Source organism: Podarcis gaigeae, assembly GCF_964106915.1.
Source record: "Podarcis gaigeae genome assembly, chromosome: 5".
NCBI classification, from domain to species: domain Eukaryota; kingdom Metazoa; phylum Chordata; class Lepidosauria; order Squamata; family Lacertidae; genus Podarcis; species Podarcis gaigeae.
In genome coordinates this window covers 98,534,183-98,557,902 of record NC_139681.1, presented here as the reverse complement: position 1 = coordinate 98,557,902, position 23,720 = coordinate 98,534,183, and the positions used below count along the sequence as shown (strand labels likewise).

General features: G+C 45.9%; 1 protein-coding gene across 1 annotated transcript in view; it reads left to right on the top strand.

The window, feature by feature from the left end:
* The first annotated feature begins 9,859 nt into the window (after positions 1-9,859).
* The window catches only part of BCL6 (BCL6 transcription repressor), a 72,752-nt gene continuing 58,891 nt past the window's right edge, over positions 9,860-23,720 (top strand). The window contains exon 1 of the mRNA XM_083739468.1: positions 9,860-10,204. The gene's annotated coding sequence lies outside the window, so the exon portion shown is untranslated. The remainder of the gene's footprint in view (positions 10,205-23,720) is intronic.

The following is a 23,720-nucleotide window of genomic DNA, read 5'->3' as shown; positions in this document are numbered from 1 at the left end:
TTTCTCCCTTTCATCCTGAGTTCAAGCGTTTTCAAAGTCCATGACACCTTTGGGAAAGGCTGTTCTCCAACTGGGGGGCTCGCAGGCAAATGTTTCCCAGTTGTCAGTGTTTATACTACTTTTTTTTTAGATTTGCCTTGAGACAGTCTTTAAACCTCTTTTGTTGACCACCAGCATTACGCTTTCCATTTTTAAGTTGGGAATAGAGTTGTTGCTTTGGAGGGCGATCATCAGGCATCCGCACAACATGACCAGTCCAATGAAGTTGGTGTTGAAGAATCATCACTTTGACACTGGTGATCTTTGCTTCTTCCAGGATGCTGGCATTAGTTTGCCTGTCTTCCCAAGCGATGTGTAAAAATTTTCGGAGACACCGTTGATGGAATCTTTCAAGGATCTGGAGATGGTGTTTCTATCCAATGTCGTCTTGCACCACTAAATCTCCTACCGCAGCATAGCAGAGACAGCCACAATGTTAGATAAAACAAATTGCAGTAATACAATAAGATTGGAAATTGAACTAGACAATGCAAGTCTAATTTGCTTTATAAGGACCACAGATATCACATTATGGCAGTGAAGTGCTATAATTGTCCAAACAATGTGGGTTACCCCCAGCTGCTCCTTCTGTATGAAACACCAAATGGATTCTGATCCCATGACAACCACTCAGGGAAGATTTGCTCAATTGCTAGCTCATCTCTGAGAATTAATAAAGCCTTTCTTTCAAATGCAATCTCCTGCTTGCATTTCCCAGATTACCCTTTTCTAGGTGAAATTTATACATGCAAATGGATCATCTTTGGAAAAGGCATGGGGAGCGTGTGTGGAGGAGCACTTTCAAAAGAGTTTCTCATGAAATCTCTCCCTATTTTTATACATGCTCCTCACACCCACCCCAATTCTCTTAATCTTGCATATGGTGGAACCAGAATGGCAGCCTTCACCTCTAAATAGCGAGTGGTCCACCATTAATGAAGTGCTATTTATTTATTTAATTACTATATCCACTGTTTCTTGTATTACTATGAGACCACTGTTTCTTGGTGGAATTCAGTATGTACATCAGGGGAAAATGTACGTAAAGATGCGGACATTTGTGAAAATAACACACAAAATTGCATCGCAGTAGTGGAAATTGGTTTTAAAAACTGTGCATATTAGGGAAAGTCGCATACAAAAAATGTATATAAGGGGAGGAATCTGCACTAAAATACCGGTGAGTTTTGTGAGAGATTTTTGTGGGCGAATCACAAATTAATGTGGAGAACTAAACTTATGGTTGCAAAGAAGGAGGAACAGCCTAACACAGTGGCTAAATGATGGCTATTTTTAACTTTTTTTGTTTTTGTTGCATGGTGTTATGTTTTTATTAAACCATATATGACACAGCAGTATACAGTGGTACCTCAGGTTAAGAACTTAATTCATTCCAGAGGTCCGTTCTTAACCTGAAACTGTTCTGTAATGGTTCTAGGGGTTGCTCGTGCGTAAACCGGCGCCACACCTGGCTGGGTTACCTGAGTGAACCTTTTCTGTCCGGACAGACACTCACCCGTGGCTGTCTCAATCTCTGGCAGCATCCGTCAGTGGGCGTTTCTTGAACTTCTTCCAGCAAAGAAGCTCTTTGATGCCTAGTCTCCTCCTACTCTACCTGTGCGCAAGCCTTCTGTGCAAGGAGGGTGTGGGCAGTGGAGGACCCTTACTCTCCCTGCTGGTCCCCGGTGAGGAGTCGTGGGACCACCTCGCCGATTCCCCCATCTGCCCCCCTTCTCCACTGGTGCTACGCTGATTCCCTTCCCCCAGAAGATGGGCTGCCTCTCCCCATCCTGGGACGCTCTCTGGAATCCCTCTGGAGCCCGCTCTCTCCCTCTGGCCCTGATGGCAGTTCCCTGACATGTTCTTAACCTGAAGCACCACTTTAGCTAATGGGGCCTCCTGCTGCTGCCGTGCCGCTGGAGCACGATTTCTGTTCTCATCCTGAAGCAAAGTTCTTAACCTGAGGTACTATTTCTGGGTTAGCGGTGTCTGTAACCTGAAGCGTCTGTAACCCGAGGTACCACTGTACACATATTTTAAAAATAAATACACCCTATTTTTTAAATAAATTGATAAATGAGCAGAGAGAAAATGTGACAGATAATAATAGTGGCAGTAGTGTAAAGACGGACATTGCCTCCCCTCAAGGCACCTTCATGTCTCCAGATTTCCTCCAGAGCTATCTATAACAACCTGGGAATCCAGAAGAGATCAAGGCACAGCCTGGTGTTGCCCACATCTCAGGAGCTTCCCAGCTTTACTGCTGCTCCATGAAGGACTCCCAACCTTTTGTCTCCCCATTGCTTCCAGCCTTGCTTCTCCTCTCCTTCATTTTCCCTTTTCTGAAGCACCTCAACTTGTCCAAAAGCCAAGGGAGCGATGCCAGAACCCCATCAAGGCTGGAAGTGAAAACAGGAGCAGAATGAACTGGTCCATCTCCCGGAAGAAATGAGAACCGACCAAGACTTCATCTGAAGAGAGGATCTGAGTTGACCTCCTGGAGCTGGCCTTGGAGCACCCAAGGTACTTGGCTGTGTTTGAAAGGCGTGGCTTCCCATTGGGAGGTTAAACAAGGATTGCTTGGGGAGACTCTTGAGAGTCCCATGGACTGCAAGAAGATCAAACCATTCTTAAGGAAATCAGCCCTGAGTGCTCACTGGAAGGACAGATCCTGAAGCTGAGGCTCCAAGACTTTGGCCACCTCATGAGAAGAGAAGACTCCCTGGAAAAGACCCTGATGTTGGGAAAGATGGAGGGCACAAGGAGAAGGGGACGACAGAGGATGAGATGGTGGGACAGTGTTCTCGAAGCTACCAGCATGAGTTTGACCAAACTGCGGGAGGCAGTGGAAGACAGGAGTGCCTGGCCTGCTCTGGTCCAGGGGGTCATGAAGAGTCGGACACGACTAAACGACTAAACAACAACAACAGGGGAGACCTGTCATGTGGTGTTTGTTGCCCTCATCTCTCCAGACAGCAACATGGCTGTCCTCCTTCAGCTTCCACCCAAGCACCAAGGTCAACGCTGAGATAAATATGTGGGATATCCCATCAATGGAGAGGTTGAGTGTTCTCTTGCACAATTCATTTTCTTTTTGCTCAGAGAGATTCTCAAGTGCTTCAGCCACCACACACCAACCCTGTGCTGTGCATCTCAAAAGCCCGAGATTTGGGGAGGGCCATAGCTCAGTGGCAGAACATCTGCCTGGAAGGTTCCAGTTTTGATCCCTCATGGCATCTCCAGGTAGACTCCCGCTTTGTAATCCTGGAGAGCGGCTGTCAATCAATGTGGACCATACTGAACCAGGTGGACCAATAGTCTGGCCGCATTCACACCCTAGATTTAAAACACTGCAAAACCACCCCAAAAGGCCATGACTTCCCCCAAAGTTGCCACCTTCCATTGCCTGTGAAGAAACTCCGTTCATCGTGACCTCACCAGAACAGCTACACTTTCTAGGAATTGCTGAACTGCCCCAGTCTCTCAGGTGCAAAGACTCCCCTGATCCAATGGTTGCGTAACACTTTTTTCCCCTTCATAATTTTTATTAAATTTTCTGTTTTACATTTTAGAATATAAATTTAAACAACCTTAAAATATCAGTGACTTCTCTTTCCTGGTGAAGACTTGACGTTTTCATCCACAAAAGTTTTTAATTTGAGTTTCTACTGAAATGAAGCTGCATTTTAATGTTGTATTTTAATCTTGTTTTTAAGATGTATTTTAAACAATTGTTTTTATACCTGGTGTTAGCCGCCCTGAGCCTGGTCTTGGCTGAGGAGGGCAGGGTATAAATAAATAAAAAATTATTATTATTATTATTATTATTATTATTATTATCATCATCACCATTATTATTATTATTATTATTAATTTCTTCTCTTTCCATGGTTCAATTTGCATAACATAAATCCCTGCATATTTTAAGGTATTTAGATGGAAACTTGGTTTAAATTAAGAACTTACTTTATACCAAGTCTCACTCTGAGTACCTTTCTTTTTATTATTATTAAACACATTTATTCAAAAGTTACAATATAGCATTGTCCACTGCCATAATATCACAGAACAATCACTCCAATCCTCAATCCCTCCCCGCTGTCATGTTGGCTCGACAACAGGAACCCAACTACCGATCCAGTTTACTAGACATGTCCAATACATTGGTACCTCGGGATGCAAATGGGATCTGTTCTGGAGCCCCATTCGCATCCTGAATAGAACACAAGATGCGATAGTGCGTCTGTGCGTGCCTGGGTCGCATTTCGCCGCTTCTGCGCATGCGTGTGACATCATTTTGACCATCTGCACATGTGCGAGCAGCGAAACCCGGAAGTAACGCGCTCCGTTACTTCTGGGTCACCGTGAAGCGCAACCCGAAAATACTTATCCTGAAGCATATTTATCCCGAGGTGGCGCTGTGGGTTAAACCACAGAGCCTAGGGCTTGCCAATCAGAAGGTTGGAGGTTCGAATCCCCACGATGGGGTGAGCTCCCGTTGCTCAGTCCCGGCTCCTGCCAACCTAGCAGTTCGAAAGCACGTCAAAGTGCAAGTAGAGAAATAGGTACCGCTCTGGTGGGTTTCCGTGCGCTGCTCTAGTTCGCCAGAAGCGGCTTAGTCATGCTGGCCACATGACCTGGAAGCTGTACGCCAGCTCCCTCGGCCAATAAAGCGAGATGAGCGCCGCAACCCCTGAGTCGGTCACGACTGGATGTAATGGTCAGGGGTCCCTTTACCTTTACCTATGACTGTACGTTTCAACCGAAGGTGTGTTCCAAGCATGGATTCGTTTAGCTGAAGTCAACTTTTACCGCCGCGTATAAACCTCATGAGAAGAGAAGACTCCCTGGAAAAGACCCTGATGTTGGGGAAGATGGAGGGCACAGGGAGAAGGGGACGACAGAGGACGAGATGGTGGGACAGTGTTCTCAAAGCTACCAGCATGAGTTTGACCAAACTGCGGGAGGCAGTGGAAGACAGGAGTGCCTGGTGTGCTCTGGTCCATGGGGTCACAAAGAGGCGGACACGACTAAACGACTAAACAACAACAACAAAAATAAATACTTTATGCTAACAACCTGTCACTCACAAGGGAACTGTGCCCCCGGCTCTCCCCGCCATGTTGTTTCCCTTTTATAGCTAGAACAAATGCTTCGATTTTGGGCAGGCACCCTGCATGATTTCTGAAACCTCTGAATTGCCCAACAAGACTTTAGAGATCCTCCATCCCAGTTTGGAGCACTTTGGAGACATTGGGCTTCAACCCAGACCAGACCCACACCTGTCAAAAGCAACCGACTTTGATTTAGGATTAAGAACATGAGGAGAGGCTGTTGGATCAGGCCAATGGCCCAACTCGTCCACTTCTCACAGTGGCCAACCAGATGCCCACTATGGGAGCGCCACAAGCAGGATCTCAGCACAAGAATGGCAACTGGGTTCCAGAAGCATTTATTTCCTCCAGCTGTGGAGACAGAGCACAGACTACATAATGGTTAGAAGTAATAATAATAATAATTTTTTATTTCCCCAGCCACTCTGAGCGGCTTTCAACAGAACATTAAAAACAGGTAAAACATCAAACGTTAAAAACTTCCCTAAACAGGGATGCCTTCAGATGTCTTCTAAATGTCAGGTAGTTGTTTATCTCTTTGACAGGTAGTTGTCAGGTAGTTGTTTATCTCTTTATCTCTTTGTTCTGGTTTTTGAACATTTTTTTGGAAGCTGAACGTCCGGTGTGGCTTCCGCTATTGTTTCCGGCGCGCCTGTGCAATCAGAAACCAATCAGAAGCCTCGCCTTGGTTATCAAACATTTTGGAAATCAATCAGACTTCTGGAACGGATTCCGTTTGACTTCCGAGGTGTGTTCAAAAATGGAAGCATTTACTTCCAGGTTTACGGAGTTCGAGTTCTGAAATGTTCTGGCGGCTTCCAGCAAAATATAAAAAATAATAAAATGTCAGACATTAAAAACTTCCCTGAACAGGGTTGCCTTCAGATGTCTTCCAAATGTCAGGTAGTTGTTTATCTCTTTGACATCTGATGGGAGGGCGTTCCACAGGGCGGGTGCCACCACCAAGAAGGCCCTCTGCCTGGTTCCCTGTAATTTGGCTTCTCGCAATGAGGGAACCGCCAGAACGCCCTTGGAGTTGGACCTCAGTGTCCGGGCTGAATGATGGGAATGGAGACATTCCTTCAGGTCTACTGGACCGAGGCTGTTTAGGGCTTTCAAGGTCAGCACCAACACTTTGAATTGCCCTCTCCTCCTCCGTGAATCTGTCTAATCCTCTCATAAAGCCATCTAGGATGGCAGCCATAATTGCCTCTTGTGGGAAAGAGCTCCACAGTTTAACCATGTGCGGCATAGTTTCTTTCTTTCAAAGCCAACTCTACTTCATAGCCATAATGTCTCCTTTATACTTGACATGGTTCTCATGCGCTCCATGCAAGTTGCATCCCAATCCAACCCGTTCCAGGCATTTCTGCCCTTCTGGCGACCATGAAGCATATTTGTGGTGTCTTAGTTGTGGCACAGACCTTTCCCCATCAACGCCCAGGTGTTGTGGCCTAGATAGAGTTATTAAATGCAATAATCCCACTGGAACGAGCGAGCCAGTGACTCGAGAGAACGTGCAGCTCTCTGGGCATTTAATTTTGGTGGGGTTGAGAAACAGATTTAGCAACAGAGAGCTGGCAACCCTGGACCTTCTCGAAATAAATACACCACAGGCAGCAGGCCTGGCCTCCACCCACAACACTCTGTCTGCCAGCGTGCCTTGATCTCATTTCTTTGAAGATTTGGAATCAGCAAGCCAACGTGACCCAGGGAAGGTACCATGCCATATACCGTATTTTTCGCTCTATAAGATGCACCAGACCACAAGACGCACCTAGTTTTGGGAGGAGGAAAACAAGAAAAAAAATATTCTGAATCTCAGAATCCAGAACAGCAAGAGGGATCGCTGCGCAGTGAAAGCAGCAATCCCTCTTGCTGTTCTGGCTTCTGGGATAGCTGCGCAGCCTGCATTCGCTCCATAAGATGCGCACACATTTCCCCTTACTTTTTAGGAGGGGAAAAGTGAGTCTTATAGAGCAAAAAATACGGTATTCTCCAAAGAGATGGTTGTGTCTTTGGGGGGAGTGGCAAATGGGATGGTTTCAGTTGACGCAAGTTGTGCGAGGAGTGTTACATTGGAAGATTCAGGACAGATAAAATAAAGCCCTTCTCCACGCATCACGTACCGTAATTAAACCATGGAACTCCCTCCCACAGGAGGCAGTGAGTGAGGGTCACCAACTGGGATGGCATTAAAATAAAATTGGACAAATTCATGGAAGAGGAGAGCGCTAGTTGCTGGAAACCATAGGAGTGGAGAGTCGACTCTTGTACTAAAATACTGCTTGCGTGGTTCCCACGAGCATCTCATTGGCTACTGTGGGAATAAGATGCTGGACTAGATGGTCTAATCCAGCAAGCTCTTCTTATGTTCTTATGTGAGGATGGGTGGTGATGCCTTGGATCTGAGCACATTGCATGAAGGAAATAGCCGAATATCAATGTCGTATCCTAGGTAATGGGGGGGGGGGGAACTTCACATTTTACAAAAACTACAGTGGTACCTCAGGTTACAGACACTTCAGCTTACATACACTTCAGGTTACAGACTCCGCTAACCCAGAAATATTGCTTCAGGTTAAGAACTTTGCTTCAGGATGAGAACAGAAATCGTGTTCTGGCGGCGTGGCGGCAGCGGGAGGCCCCATTAGCTAAAATGGTGCTTCAGGTTAAGAACAGTTTCAGGTTAAGAACGGACCTCCGGAACGAATTAAGTACTTAACTTGAGGTACCACTGTATAGGGTTTTTGTCATGGTAGTGTTTTCAATTTATTGTTATGAGTTTGGACAAGTATCAGTCTGGATGATGCCCCGAATCCAGTGCCAGATTTACATATAAAATAAACAATCTATATTGTAGTTTAGGGTCCCACTCTCTTGGGGGCCCCAAAAAAATTTAAAGGAAAAAACACACCTGGATGTACATTTCCAAAATATAAGATAAAAAACAAATAAAACAAAACCCGCACGCAGCAGCAGTGTTTTGTGTTGTGTGGGCTCCTATGATGTAATTACGTCCATAAATTACCATGCAGCATATTTTCAACACAAAAGAACAGTGACAGTTGGTTGTTGACAAAGGACAGCTGGACATATAAAGGGCCCCATTACCTTCAGTAGCTGACGGCCTCATCAGACCTAAATCCGGCCCTGCCTGCATCCCTCCCAGTTCCTGGGGGTCTGTATCTGGAGGGGTGGTAGAATGTATGGGAGCAAGCTTGCCAAACCAGTCACTTTGTCTAGGTGATGGTTTGACTGATTGGTTAAGTACCACAATTGGCGTAACCAACAAAGGTGCTCTGTGCCATAGGGCAAATGGCTGAGGGGCTTCCCTTCTAACCTAGATACTAGGTAGGACAGGCAAGTCCGGTCAGTTCAATCCTGGGGCAGTTTATCTCCTGAGGTAAAATCCCCCCAAAAGCCCAACAACTTCTGGTGGGAATGTAAGAAAGTAAAAAACTTCTGGGAAATGATATATAATGAGATGAAAAAGATGTTGAAATATACATTTTTTTTAAAAAACCAGAAGCATTTTTACTTGGTATTATAGGTGAAGATATGACAGGAAGGATTTGAAACCTGTGGGACCAGAGATTCACAGAAGACTGGAAGAAATATACGAACTATTTGAAGGGCAACTGTAATCAACAAATTACGCTAGTTTTGTAAGGAGAAATATATGAAATATTGCAAGGAGAGAAAGAATAGAGATATTAGTTATGAGATTTAAATGTAATAGTCAAAGTAAGAAATGTATATTAAGTGAATAGATTGGAAAATTTTCAGATGTGATTGATGGAAGTCAAAAATGGTATGAAAGTATGTTTAATTATTGTTGAAAATGATATGTTGAAAAACTAATAAAAAGTTATTTTTTTAAAAAAAAAAAAAAAAAAAAGCCCAACAACTTCAATCCTAAAAAAAAGAGCTCAACAACTTTGGGGTAAAATCCAAAAAAAAGCTCAACACCCTCAATCCTAAAAAAGCTGAATAATTTCGGTCGGCCCTCATGCACGTTCACTTCATCAAATTTGGCCCTCTTTGGAAAAAGTTTGGGTGCCTCTGAAGTAGGAGAACCGTAGACAGAGAAGGTGTTTGAGCTGAGCTGAAACAGGCTGGAAGCTGGATCCACAGAGAGCTGCTTGCTCTGTGCTGGATCCAAAGATGCGACTAATGGATTTGCAAGATCTGTTGGGGTGTCGATGCCCTGAGCTCCCCCACCTTGTCCTAAAAATTCCACCATCTCCACTGTCCTCCATTCTCTGGAAACAGAACCCTGGGGAAATTCTGGAATCTCCCACCACTCAGAGAATGGGGTGGCTTGTAAGATTATTTTTTAATTTTATCGTATCATGGGTACCGCCTTTGATCATCTGCACTCCTAGTTGGCTCCACATAAGAGAAGCATCTCTTTCTCACCTTAAACAAAATGCAAATTGCTCATTTTAATTATCCATCATCCCATGGCTCTGTCCTTATTCCTGAGATTAAACCACAAGGCATGCACTGTTCCTCTCAAATGAGAAGGGCCTCAAAGTCCTGAACCTTTCCAGATTCCATTGGCCAAGCATTCAGACTCCTACCTCATTTGGTTTCATCCTTCCAAGAGGCTGGTTCCTAGAGTGAGCTGCTTGCCTTTCAATCACTGGCTCACATCTTGGGGTGTGTCTCTCCAAACCTGCCTTTGGTGAACTGGAACGGCACCTTTTCGCTGTTGACTGAAATCAGGCGTCCCAAAAGCTTTCGCGCTTTCAACCGGGGAGACTTGGCAGCTTGCATAAGGAGGTGTGCTCCACCAGGACACAACCTTGGCTGTTTAGGCAAGCTTGAGATGTCCCGGGGACACTCCCCTACTTGACTAGATTCAATATGGTACTGGGAACTTGCCCAAGTTCAGAGACAGGAAAAGAGCCGGCAGGCGTTGTAAAAGCTGGCAAATGTGCGGAAACCAGAGTGGCGACTTCGGAGTAGAAAGTGGTTGAACCGGAGTCAACAGTGGCAAGGAGGCATCTTCGAAGATGGGACTGTAGCACCAGCAGCAAAGCAAGGTAAGCCTGTGGTCAACAGTTTCTGCTAACCTGAAACCCTGTGCCTTGATGCAGAATGAGAAACACACGACATTTTTTATTTGACGCAAGTATGGAAAGGATCTCAGTCAACATTGCCCAGGAGGATCAACAGATGGTCTAATGGCAGGCGATCTCTAGGAACGAGTTCTTAGAAGCTGTGAGACCAACCACTTACTCACATCCTTGTGTAGAGAAGGCAGGCTCCATAACTCTATACATTTGGTTGCCTTCTGCAAACCTTTTTATTTTCTTCCCAAACCTTTGTCAATGAAGGCTTAACTATATTCACACATTGTTCTTAATGGAACAGAGCGGTGTTTAGATTCTTCTTGCTATCGAGATTTATAACATGAGCTGAACCTACTTTGTATTTTACATATGGATCTTGCGGTCAGCCACTTAGATGCACCCGTTTGAAGCATCGTATATTCAGGGCCGGATTTAGGTTTGATGAGGCCCAAAGCTCCTGAAGGTCATGGGGCTCTTTATATGCCCAGCTGTCCTTTGTCAACAACAAATTCACAATTTTTAGTGTTGAATATATGCTATATGGCAATTTATGGACCTCATAGGTATGTAGGGTTTTTATTTATTTATTTTTATCTTATATTTTGGAAATGTACATCCAGTTTTTTTCTTTGTTTTTTTTTGGGGGGGGGGCCCTATGAGAGTGGGGCCCTAAGCTATAACTTGTTTAGCTTATACGTAAATCCGGCACTGAGTATAATAATGGTCTGCTCTGAGTATTCTTATTTTTCATGAATTATTTGCAAATTTAGTAAAGGAGAGGAATGGATAAAAACTAAAAATATATAATTGGGGGGTGTATTTAAACATATATATATTTAAAAACATTTTCTAATTATTTTTTAAAAAAACAGATGCCTATAAGTTCACATTGTCTGAGAGAGCCAGTTCGAAAACCTTCCACTTTCTATTCCATGAGCTGCTCCCCATTTTTCAAACTCTGGTTTCCACTTCACCTGTATGAACTTGCCAGGTATTAAGGTCAGAACACTACTGATAGCGCTACTAATAAATTAGGAAGAATAATGTTTTTTATTTACACCTCCATCACCCTCCCCTCCACGGCTGCCTCCTTGTCTTAGCACACCCCTAGGATATCCCTCTGCTTAGTGGATGGTACTGACCACTTTGGGAACTGTTTTCCTAAACCATGACACATACCGTATTGGCCTGAGTATAAGCCTCATGTTTTTTCCAAATTCTGAACGTGAAAAGTGAGTTAAAGTGTGGCTTAAATTCGCGACCTTGCAAAAATCGGCTGTTACGATATCGCTGCTGAAGTACACATACGGTAAAACAGAACGGGTGTGAGCGCCTGTGGGATTTTAAAGGACTAGCTTATATTCAGGTATTGTCTTTTTTTCCCCTTGCCCTCCCCTCCTTGAATTTTAAAGGTGTGGCTTATGTTCGGGTGCGGCTTATATTCAGGCAAATACGGTAATCAATAGAAGTGATTCCTTCGCGAGAGGCTCAGCCACGCCCTCTGACGGCCACGCCTCTGCTAAGGTTACATATCCTTTTGGGTTTATGCAGGAATTCTGTAATTATACAACGTTAACAACGAGGAATGCATCGCCGACAATTAGCACAGCTCTCCCTGCGTTGCCCTTCAGCAAGACCTGTTTTCTGTGCAACATACTCAGGCAAATCATTTTGGCATGCTCCAGCAGCTTCTTCCAGTGTAGCAACCTTAATACTTAGCAGGAGTTGCCCACCCTTCTCTGAAAACTGAAGCACCTGGTGCTTCTGGTGTCCAGAAATGCTTAGCTTTGGAGCACAAAGAATAAGAACTGTTTGGTATTCTTCCTGGGTGCTTTCTCCCACATGGATCCTAGGAGCCCTTGACAATCCTAGGCGATTGTCAAGAAATGGCTTTCCTCACTTCCTTTTACTCTAATTAGCTGCAGCCAGCACAAAGGGGAATAGGACTTATTCTCAGTGACTCAAACACACATGACGATTGGGTGGCCCTTGGACCCTGGAGACTGGGACCATGGTGCAGAAATAGGTTCAGGTCTGCAACCCCAGACCACTGCCCCACTGATGTCCAGCAAAGAATTTCTGGAAGTAGCATCAAAGAAACATACCGTACATTCTGGCATATTAGGCGACTGGGCGTATAAGATGACCCCCAACTTTTGATGTTCAATTTTAGAGTTTTAGAGTTATAGAGTTTGAGCAACACCAGGTGCAGAGCATGCACCCCTCCACTGCCTCTGCCGTCGCAGCAGCAGTAGCAGCAGCCCAAGGCGAGGGGTTTGGCGGGCGGGTAAGCGCCGCACTCGGAAGGACTTTCCACGTCCCCTGCTGGGAGCAGGAGGAGGAGCGAGGGCAGAAGGGGTGCCTCTGCTCACCGGCTCCCATTCCTCCTTCCCAACGCGTATACCCGGCATATAAGACGACCCCCGACTTTTGTGGTGATTTTCCAGGGATAAAAAGTTGTCTTCTACGCCAGAACATACGGTAAATAACTGTAGAGTCGGGAGGGACCCAAAGTGTCATCTGGGCCAGTCCAAAGCAAACTACAGTGGTACCTTGATTCTCAAACGCCTTGGTACTCAAACAACTTGGAACCCAAACACTGCAAACCAAGAAGTAAGTTTTCCGGTTTGCGAACATTTTTCAGAAGCCGAATGTGCTCTCATTTGAGTGTTACGCTGAGGTCTGTCTGTTTTTGCTATTTATTTTGTGTTTTTGTGGCTCTTTTTTTGTTTTTGTGACTGTGTGGAACCCAGTTCAGCTACTGATGGATTGATTGATTGATTGATTGATTGATTGTGTGACTGCAGTACATTGTTTGTTGCTTGCGTTTTATGAATCAATGGTCTCGTTAGATAGCAAAATTCATGTTAAATTGCTGTTTTAGGGGTTGTTTTTAAAAGTCTGGAACGGATTAATCCATTTTGCATTACTTTCTATGGGAAAGCACGCCTTGGTTTTGGAACGCTTTGGTTTTGGAACGGAATTCCGGAACGGATTAAGTTTGAGAACCAAGGTACCACTGTACTAAATAATCCCTTGCAGATGGCCATGCAAACTTCCGTTTTAAAACCTCCCGTGAACAATAATGCAATTAACACTTAAGGGCAAAACAACATCCCGAGAGCAGCACGGATTAAAGATATTACGTCTTAAAACTTGAGGCAATGAAAGCTGGCACTGCATGTTAAAAGGCGATTGTCAAGAAATGGTTTTCGATTCCTGGCAAAAGATGCAAATTTGGACAAAGGTCCAGTTAAGGAACCTGCAGAGTTCCACTGTCTGGGTGGGTACTGACCTAGGGTTACCAGACGTCCCCGGTTCCCGGGGACAGTCCCCATATTTGCATATCTGTCCCCAGACAAATTCTGTCCCTGGAATGCCCCCAGATTTGCAAATCTGTCCCTAGAAAATGTGGCAGCGCCAGCCTCAGCAGCCCAGAGCCAGCCTGGAAGCGCAGTTGGCTCTGGCCGGCTTCAGGAGCTGCTCGCTGCCATGGCGCCTGCCTTTTTTCCACTTCGGAAGTCCCCATAATGTGTCTTGTGTGCGGTTCGGGCAAGGTGCAAAGCAGTTCTTTCACACCCTGTGAAACATAAATGCGCAGGTTTTTTTTTTAAAAAAAAACTAGGCTACGGCACGCCACACGCCCATGTCTCCCGAGCCTCCCCCGATCTCCTGCCCCCTTTCCCCCTTTGTTTGGACAGATCAGGGGAGGCTTGGGAGTTTGGGGCTGACGGCCGTTGCCCAGTTTCCCCAGATTCATTGAAAAAGGTCTGGTAACCATATACTGACCTCAGGATCCCAGGATTTATTGGAGGAATTATTGGAGTTTGATGATATGTCCCGGCAAGGCCAAAACACTCAAGGAAGTTATGAAACACCTGCTCTAGAACAAGGACGTCCGCACTGGGAGGAAGATTTATGCTTGATCATAGAATCATTTAGATGCGGCCACAATGGCCAACTATCGCCCAGTCTCAAATCTTCCATTCTTGGGCAAGGTGATTGAGCGAGCGGTTGCCGAACAACTCCAGGCACGCCTGGAAGAAGCGGACCATTTGGATCCCTTCCAGTCGGGATTCAGGCCTCATCATGGGACTGAAACTGCCTTGGTCGCACTGGTTGATGATCTCCGGCGGACAAAGGTGAGAGCTGTTTCCTAGTTCTGCTGGATCTCTCAGCGGCTTTCTGGACCGTCTTGAGGGGCTGGGAGCTGGGGGCACTGTCCTACAGTGGTTCCGCTCCTTCCTCCTGGGCCGTGTTCAGAAAGTGGTGGTGGGGGATGAGTGTTCAGACCCCTGGGCTCTCACTTGTGGGGTGCCTCAGGGTTCTGTCCTCTCCCCCATGCTTTTCAACGTTTACATGCAGCCGCTGGGAGAGATCATCAGGAGGTTTGGGCTGGGTGTTCATCTGTATGCGGATGATACCCAGCTCCACCTCTCTTTTAAATCAGAACCAGTGAGGGCAGTGAAGGTCCTATGTGAGTGTCTGGAGGCGGTTGGAGGATGGATGGCGGCTAACAGATTGAGGTTGAATCCTGACAAGACAGAAGTACTGTTTCTGGGGGACAGGAGGCGGGCAGGTGTGGAGGATTCCCTGGTCCTGAATTGGGTAACTGTGCCCCTGAAGGACCAGGTGCGCAGCCTGGGAATCATTTTGGACTCACAGCTGTCCATGGAGGCACAGGTCAAATCTGTGTCCAGGGCAGCTGTTTACCAGCTCCATCTGGTACGTAGGCTGAGACCCTATCTGCCTGCGGACTGTCTCGCCAGAGTGGTGCGTGCTCTGGTTATCTCCCGCTTGGACTACTGCAATGCACTCTACGTGGGGCTACCTTTGAAGGTGACTCGGAAACTACAACTAATCCAGAATGCGGCAGCTAGACTGGTGACTGGGAGCGGCCGCCGAGACCATATAACACGGGTCTTGAAAGACCTACATTGGCTCCTAGTATGTTTCGGAGCACAATTCAAAGTGTTGGTGCTGACCTTTAAAGCCCTAAACGGCCTCGGTCCAGTATACCTGAAGGAGCGTCTCCTCCCCCATCATTCTGCCCGGACGCTGAGATCCAGCGCCGAGGGCCTTCTGGAGGTTCCCTCATTGCGAGAAGCAAAGCTACAGGGAACCAGGCAGAGGGCCTTCTCGGTAGTGGCGCCCACCCTGTGGAACGCCCTTCCAGCAGATGTCAAAGCAATAAACAACTACCTGACATTCAGAAGACATCTTAAGGCAGCCCTGTTCAGGGAAGTTTTTAACGTGTGATATTTTACTGTATTTTTGGTTTTTATGGAAGCCGCCCAGAGTGGCTGGGGAGGCCCAGCCAGATGGGTGGGGTATAAATAATAAAATTATTATTATTATTATTATCATAAAATTGTAGAGTCGGAAGGCACCCCCTGAAATGGAGGAATCACTAAATAATGGGTGGGATGGGCGGAACTGGCAGGGATGAAAGCCAGCTGGGAATATGTCTCGCCTCCTTAGCCCTTTGCATCACGAAGGATGCATCGCATTGATCCTGGCCCGGTTTAATTCAAATCCATCAGACCTCCTTTGGGGAAGGTTCTCAGGCAGGGTGGAAGGAGAAACAACTTGCCCATGTGAAGACCACCTGGTGGAAACCCTTACACATATGGTTCTCAACTGAAAACTCTATGCTGATCTCCGCCAGCAATTTCTAGATCAACTCTGTATCCCCAAATGGAAACCAAATTTGGAGGTCATACATTTTCTATTACTGGGGAATGATCAGGAGCTCATCAAGTTAGTGGCTAAATATCTCTGTTTGGTTTTTTTTGTTGTCAAAACACACTGCAGACGTCTGATCCTCCCTGGAGACCAAGAGATGTGACGATAGACTGCTCTGCCTCCTTTCTTTTAGCAAATGTTTTGTGCCGCTGGGGAAGTGGGAATTCTGTTTTGATTTGTTTTGGATGTATGTATGTGATGCCAATAAAAGGGTTGATGATGATGATGATCCTGGCCCAATTTAGGCAGCTAGGGATGGCGCTTGGCAGACCGGCATGGCGCAGTGTACTAGATATGAGCTCGGATTTTAGAAGTCAAGGCTTGAGCCTCTGTGCCAAGCAGAAAGTGAATTATTTGCTCCCGGGTCCCTCCGCTGCACTACAGAAGTAAAAAATTGCCTTTGGCACAGAAGCAAGCACCAAATTAGCCGCCATATTCAATTGCGAGATGCCCTTTGGATTCTCTCCCCACTTCTATTAGCTGTGTCTTGGTGTGTTGATCCCCTGTAGAAGGAAAATAAGACACTGTCTGCTGCTCTTGGTTGCAGCTAGGTGGGTTGAGAGGACCAGTATTTTACTAGAAAGAGATTTCCTTGAAGAGGCGGTTTCAAGGCATTCATGGCAGGTTATGTAAGAGGTGGATGGGTGGGAAGAGGAAGGAAGTTTTATCCTGTTGTTGTCAGGGTGGTAACCGTTGCTAAGAAAACGATTGGCCGTTTAATCCAATTGGATTGTCCTGGGCTTGGTTTTTTATCCTAGGAAGTTGGCAAAACTGGGAATCTTAATTTTTCTCGTAGTTTTGCTTGTCAACCTTAGGGCAGAAGAGTTAATTTGTTGTTTATTGGACATGTTCATGCATTTTTGTGATTACTGCATATTGCTCTTTTCTTTTCTTTTCAATTCTATTCTTTTTCTTGTTTGAATTACTTTTGCTGGTCATTGTCTTCTTGTTGCTTTTTCCTCACTTTCTTCGTTGCTCTGGGATTGAAAATACGCAGCGGAGAGCGGTCTATAACTGTAAATGACTAAGTAAATATTGAGGGCCACTGTCAAGGCCATCTGTCTGCTTTCTTTTCAACCTGCCTACTCAGTACAGCTGCACAGGAGTGCAGAAGGAGCTGTGCCCTAATTCAGCGTTTATCGCTGTTTGCTCTTGTATTCCTTGCAAAACAGATATAACAGTAATATTGAATTGAATTTTATTATTTCGGTCACAGACCAGTTCCAGCCCACATACAATATCAAGGAAGTCATAAAATACAATAGGGATACATTTGTATTTGCAATTAGGTATAACAGGGACACTACAGATATAGCAACAGTTTAAAAATATATAAATTCAAACTTAGTCACTAACATATAACCTAAAATTATCGTTTAAGGCCTTAATCATTATGATAGCACAGCTTGTTAATGTTGCAGGAGGACCATTATTTTGCCAACACCCCTCCCTACAAGTCTTTGATGGCTCCAGAACCAAAGAATTGGAAATGTTCCCAGAGGTCATCTATCCCATCCCCCCTCCTCAGTGCCAACTCTGCAGTGCTGAATTCAGGGAGCTGAACTAAATAACCCTTGGGCTCGCTTCCAGTTCTATGATTCTGTGATCATGTTGTGTTACTGAATTTGGAGCATCTGGGAAGTAAAATGAACCCCAGTCTCCCTTCTGACAACCCCCAGCCCTCAGTTTCAGGCTTGGGAGAAAAGCTAACTCACTAGGGAGCCATGTAAAATGTGCCTCTTCCTACTCCTCCTTCTGCGATCCCTTATAGCCGAGTAAGATTGACTTCCATAAACATGTTTTAACAATGAGTCTGTAAGTGACTGTGGAGGCCGATTCTGGATCCACACATCCTTCCACAGCGGGGACATTGGTTTCCAGGCAGGAGTTGATCACGGTGTGGATTTCCCAAGCGTGCCTTCCTCTTAGCACATTTCTTCCTTGCGTCCTGAGTTTGAGTGTCTTCAAAGCCCATGACACCTTTGGTAAAGGCTGTTCTCCAACTGGAGCGCTTGCTGGCCAGTGTTTCCCAGTTGTTGGTGTTTATACTACATTTTAAAAGATTCTTTAAACCTCTTTTGTTGACCACCAGCATTACGCTTTCCATTTTTAAGTTGGGAATAGAGTAGTTGCTTTGGAGGACAATCATCCGGTATCCGCACAACATGACCAGTCCAACGAAGTTGATGTTGAAAAATCATTGCTTCAACACTGGTGATCTTTGCTTCTTCCAGTACACTGGCATTAGTTCGCCTGTCTTCCAAAGTGATGTGTAAAATTTTTTGGAGACACCTTGATGGAATCTTTTGAGGAGTTGGAGATGGTGTTTATAAGTGGGCCATTTTTCACAAGCATACAGTAAGGCTGGTAGTACAATAGCTCTGTAAACAAGCATTTTGGTTTCCCTGCGAATGTCCCGGTCCTCAAACACTCTGCACTTCGATCCAAATGGAACTGTGGGTTTTGGTTCTATTTCATATGTGTTGTGCTGACTCAGACGATGAATCTTCAACTAACTTTATGTAAAAGTGCAAGGATTAGCACTTGTGCAAGAGGATTCCCTCCTCCCTCCCCGCTCACACCCCACAATGCCCCCAAATCTGCTCTGGAGGGTTGGAGAACCCCCTCCCCCAGAACAGATTTAGGGGGCAGTAATGAGAAGAGGGGAGGCGGGTGGCACTGCGAGTTAAACCACAGAGCCTAGGGCTTGCCAATCAGAAGGTTAGCAGTTTGAATCCCCAGGACGGGGTGAGCTCCCATTGCTCAGTCCCTGCTCCTGCCAACCTAGCGGTTCGAAAACACGTCAAAGTGCAAGTAGATAAATAGGTACCGCTCTGGCAGGAAGGTAAACAGTGTTTCTGTGCACTGCTCTTGTTCTCCAGAAGTGGCTTAGTCATGCTGGCCACATGACCCGGAAGCTGTACGCCGGCTCCCTCGGCCAATAAAGCGAGATGAGCACCGCAACCCCAGAGTTGGTCATGACTGGACCTAATGGTCAGGGGTCCCTTTACCTTTACTAATGAGAAGAGGTTTAGATGAGCTTGTAACTTGATCCAGCTACAGGGCATTTCTTATGTCCTCATGACTTATGGCTCATGCAAAACTTTCACGAACCCCAAAACAACTACCTGTCCATCCGCATCTGTAGGCAAAACACATCTTCTGCATTTCCTCCAGAAAGCTATGTCCTTTCTTCAGCCCTGAACTCCCTGTGAGGTCTAGAGAAACCGTACAATCTGAACCTCAGTCTTCGGTTTTTCATATGAGAAATAATTAGGCGGCAAGATTTAATCTGTCCAATCAGTAGATTAATCAACCTATTAGGGGCCCAGCATTATTGCTGTTTTCCTCTTCGTGGGAGATGGAGACCTGGGAGACGGCGATTTGGCAGGGGCCACCCAGGGAGTGCAAGCTCAAGCTGAAATTTTAGTTCTGACTTCTTAATCACCTCACTGCATTCGTGTGGGGAGCACCCAGGAAAAGGTGCATTTTTAGCAACACAGACTTAAAACAGGGTGGGGGTGGGAATTAAGATCAGTTTAGGGTTGGGGGAGAAATTGAGTTCAGTTCATATTTCAAGGCAGGGCCATGACCGCACCACCTAACTGGCAGTTTCCAAAAGCAATACGTGGAACGAAACGCATCCATCCTTCGAAATTAGCATTTCTCCAAATTTTGCAATGCAGTTCTCCGATCGAGAAATATGCAAAAAAAATCTTAATAATGCAGATGTGTGCATAAGGTGAACGTGTGCATAAAAATGCAGTTATTAGTGAACGTGCAAGCGAAAAATGCCTTGTATTGAGGGATATTGCTTTGCAAAAATATGCATGTTAGGCAAAATTGGATAGATAGATATAGATTGGATTAATTCCAGCTCCTTGATTCTGATAGATTTGGAGACATTCACGCTTGAGTGCTGGTGAATTTTCACGATGAACTTAGATAAAGTATTTGCAAACGGCAAATGTGGAGGACCAAACTTAAGACGGCAGAAATGAGGAACGGAGGGAAACTGAAATTGGCAGGTTCTTGCACCCCCTACTTCGGAGTGGTTAGATGCAGCACAGATATTCCCTCTTGCTGCTCCAAGCCAAACACAACTTTTGAGGCATTAGGGGAGCATGATAGAGGTGTATTGGACGATGCTTTTGCCCTCACTCCCAGTGCAATGATTTTGTGCATTCTCCTAATGCAAAGGCAGATTTAGGGCAGCACAATCGGTTCCGCTGCACTGGTTGCCAAGCCAAGGGGATGCCACAGGGTACCGAAACTACAGTGGTGCCTTGGTATTCAAACGCCTTGGTTCCCAAACGCCGAAAACTCGGAAGTAAGTGTTCCAGTTTTCTAACGTTTTTCAGAAGCTGAATGTCTGATGCGGCTGTCGGCTATTGTTTCTGGGGCGTCTGCACCAATCAGAAGTTGCGCCTTGGTTTTAGAAAATTTTGGAAGTAAAACAGACTGCCGGAACGGATTAAGTTTGGTGCTTTTGTTTTTGCTATTTATTTGGAGTTTGGTTTTTTTTAGGCTTTTTCGGTTACAGTGGTACCTCGGGTTACATACACTTCAGGATACATATGCTTCAGGTTACAGACTCCACTGGCAGAGCTGGTTCGGTGTGCCCGCTGGTGCGTTTGCACTGCACCAACCATATCACCAACCCTATCGTATAGTTAAAGCTATGGTTTTCCCATTAGTGATGTATGGAAGTGAGAGCTGGACCATAAAGAAGGCTGATCGCTGAAGAATGGATGCTTTTGAATTGTGGTGCTGGAGGAGACTCTTGAGAGTCCCATGGACTGCAAGAAGATCCAACCTCTCCATTCGGAAGGAAATCAGCCCTGAGTGCTCACTGGAAGGACAGATCCTGAAGCTGAGGCTCCAAGACTTTGGCCACCTCATGAGAAGAGAAGACTCCCTGGAAAAGACCCTGATGTTGGGAAAGATGGAGGGCACAAGGAGAAGGGGATGACAGAGGATGAGATGGTGGGACAGTGTTCTCGAAGCTACCAGCATGAGTTTGACCAAACTGCGGGAGGCAGTGGAAGACAGGAGTGCCTGGTGTGCTCTGGTCCAGGGGGTCACGAAGAGTCAGACACGACTAAACGACTAAACAACAACAACATAACTTCCCTTGATCTGGACACTAGACTTCTGTTGCATCAGCCTGGAATCGCATTAGCCTTTTCTGCAGCTGCATCACACGGTGGACTCATGTGAGACCCATAGAGCCTCTTCACATGTCAAAGCGATTCCTACCTTTATCTAAACGGCTGGAAGTTCCTGAGTCTGTCTAAGCTCCAGGGAAACTGTAAGTGCTCCTATTAATAAGTGCATCAACATAGATTGCAACAGACATGGAGACAATTCCTTGAGTGTTAGCAAGTTGCCAAATGCATCACTGTTGTTGATTCCAAGATTTTGCATAGTAGCAGTAAGGATCCAATGGCTGTAAAGAAACATCTCTCCCTCTCTCTCTGCCAGTACCTTGTCCACAGCTGATCCACCATATTCTAAATCAAATATTTGCAAGCAAATGCATTAAAAACAGATGCATTAATAATGTCACTGCCTTCTGCAACAGCAACCTGTTTCCCTTCTGGCACCAAACTGTGGTGCAAACAATTAATAGCAGCGCAATAAAAGGCTTATCTGTCGCCTCTGTGAGAGCTGGCTGATGAGCTATCTGTTTTGATCCTAGAAAGCAAACTGTCGCCTTTATCTCTTCCAAGGGTGAAGTGTGTCGGTCCAATCCAGACAGTCTCTATAGCCTTTCGTTGCTCTTGGGGTTTGAGTGCTGAGTGAGTGCAGCTGAAATGAATGGCAGAGCTGCATCGCTACAAGGTCCCACCCCCAACCCCCACAAGATCATAAGAAGCGTGTGCTGGACCAGGTGATCAGGTTTTATAAAGCCCAGAATCCTGGCCTCACAGTGGCCAACCAGATAAGGAAACCAGAAAGCAGGATTCGAACACAAGAGCGGCTCTCCCCTTCTGTGGTTTCCAACAACTGGTAAAAAGGTAAAGGGACCCCTGACCATTAGGTCCAGTCGTGACCGACTCTGGGATTGCGGTGCTCATCTCGCTTTACTGGCCGAGGGAGCCGGCGTACAGCTTCCGTGTCATGTGGCCAGCAGGACTAAGCTGCTTCTGGCGAACCAGAGCAGCACACGGAAACGCCGTTTACCTTCCCGCCACAGCAGTACCTATGTATCTACAGTGGTACCTCAGGTTACATACGCTTCAGGTTACGGGCGCTTCAGGTTACAGACTCCGCTAACCCAGAAATAGTACCTCGGGTTAAGAACTTTGCTTCAGGATGAGAACAGAAATCGTGCTCTGGCGGCATGGCGGCAGCGGGAGGCCCCATTAGCTAAAGTGATGCTTCGGGTTAAGAACAGTTTCAGGTTAAGAACAGACCTCCAGAACGAATTAAGTACTTAACCCGAGGTACCACTGTACTTGCATTTTGATGTGCTTTCGAACTGCTAGGTTGGCAGGAGCAGGGACCGAGCAGTGGGAGCTCACTCCGTCACGGGGATTCGAACCACCGACCTTCCAATCGGCAAGCCCTCGGCTCTGTGGTTTAGACCACAGCGCCACCCACGTCCCTTCAGCAACTGCTATTCAGAAGCATTTCTGCCTCCAACTGTGGAGGTGGAACAGAGCCCTTATGGCTAGGAGCCATCAGTAGCCCTCTCCTTCTCCATGAATAATAACTATTATTATTATTATTATTATTATTATTATTATTATTATTGGGTTTCTCCAGCCACTCTGGGTGGCTTCCAAAGGAATATTAAAATACAATAACCTATTAAACATTAAAAGCCTCCCTAAACAGGGCTGCCTTCAGCTGAATTTGTCCAATCTTTTAAATCAGTCTAGCTTGGTGGCCATCATTGCTTCCTGTGTCAGGGAGTTCCACAGTTTAACTCTGTGCCGTGTGAAGAAGTGCTTTCTTTGATCTGTCCTGAATTTCTTTCTTTCTTTCTTTTCATCTGTCCTAAGTGCTGGCCTTGGCTGATGGGAGTTGTAGCGCAGAAGACCTTGAAGGCACCCAGTTGGCAAAGGCTGCCATAGCCACTTTCAAGTTCCCGTAGGTGCCTTGAAGAGAGGAAATGTCTGTTGAACCGGTTTAGGCCTGTACCATGAGATATGCCCTCGGTGAGCTATAATCTTCAAAGCAGATCTAATTCTCTCTTTTCCCACTCTCTTCAGTGCCAGGAAACCCATCTGGGAGCAATGTGGCACACATGCACAGAACACGACTTGATACCCCAAGCGCATGTGGTGATTTAACAAACCTGTTTGTGCCTCAGAGCCCCACAGCCCTTTGGATCGGGGCCCATGTCTATATCCACTGCTCCATCTGACTGAGATAAGAGTCGCAGAGCTGCTCCCGTTGAGAAAACAGTGCTAATAATTGAATTACGGCAATGACACAACGGTAGCTTATCTTCCAGGAGAAAGAAGTGGGTGGCATTTTAGGCCCAATCTGCACCTTACCTTAAAAGCACTTTTGCTTGGCGGGCCCCGAGCCCTGCAGTTCCCCTAAGAAATAAACACACAGATACGAGTATGTTGGGTTAATGGGATAAATTAGGACACAACTTTATTGGTTACAGATGCGAGAGGTTTGGCTTAGGCGTTTGGGTGAAGCCAGACTATATCCTGACTCTCCTGTCCGTCTGCAGGAAGTCTCTCGAGAGTCAACCACCGATAGGGGGAGCCCTATGGCA